We start from the raw sequence: 856 nt of genomic DNA, 5'->3' as shown, positions 1-856 counted from the left end.
GCAGCTCCATGACGTCCAGGAGAAAAAAGACAGCACATACAAGATGAAGCACTTCCGGTGGAGCGGCCCGCCGGCCAGCAAGCGCTACGGTGGCTTCATGAAGAGCGGGGACGAACGCAGCATGAGACCACTGCTCACACTCCTCAAAAACATCGACAAAGATGGACAGGAGCAGAAGACAGAGCACTGAGGAGGAAAAGGAAGGAAGAGATAGAAAGAAGATGGACAGAGAGAGATACAACGACACCTTCATCTGATCGGCCTACAAGTCCTTTAAACTCCAAATATGTTGTTTGTCATTGCCTTTCAAAGCATCACATATCTTCTAGAAATTATGTTTTGGTACCACTTATTTCTTTTTCCATTTACATTCTGATGAGAAACTGCCATGATTATGTTCACAGACAATGGCAATGAATTACAGCTGCAACTAAGGATTATTTTCATTGTTATTGAGGTTGTCAAATGTTTTATTTTGTCCAACCAACATGCCAAAACCCAAAGATGTCCACTTTGCCACGATATAAAACAGAGAAAAACAGTACAAAGTGACCTTGATTATTAATCAATTATCAAAATAGTTGCTGATTATTTTTTCTATTGCTCAACTAATCCATTAATTGACTAATTGTTTCAGCTGTACAATGTTATTGTCAGGTGTAGGAATTGCTAAATTTCTGATCCAGCAAATCACGCCTACACCGTCCTGACGAAGCAGATTATCTGAGCTTTGAATGTTGAACTCTCAATAACTTAAGATGTTTCTTTTAACTCTGATTGTTTCTTATTTAGTCATAAATATATGTATAATGTTCAAAAGAAATACTTCAGATTTGAAGCCAACTTTACAGGTGAG

The sequence above is a fragment of the Seriola lalandi genome, unplaced genomic scaffold (assembly GCF_002814215.2).
Source record: "Seriola lalandi dorsalis isolate HSWRI2012SDOR001 ecotype SW California unplaced genomic scaffold, Sedor1 jcf7180002054657, whole genome shotgun sequence".
Taxonomy (NCBI): domain Eukaryota; kingdom Metazoa; phylum Chordata; class Actinopteri; order Carangiformes; family Carangidae; genus Seriola; species Seriola lalandi.
The sequence above is the reverse complement of the archived record's forward strand: the minus strand, read 5'-3'. Positions refer to the sequence as shown.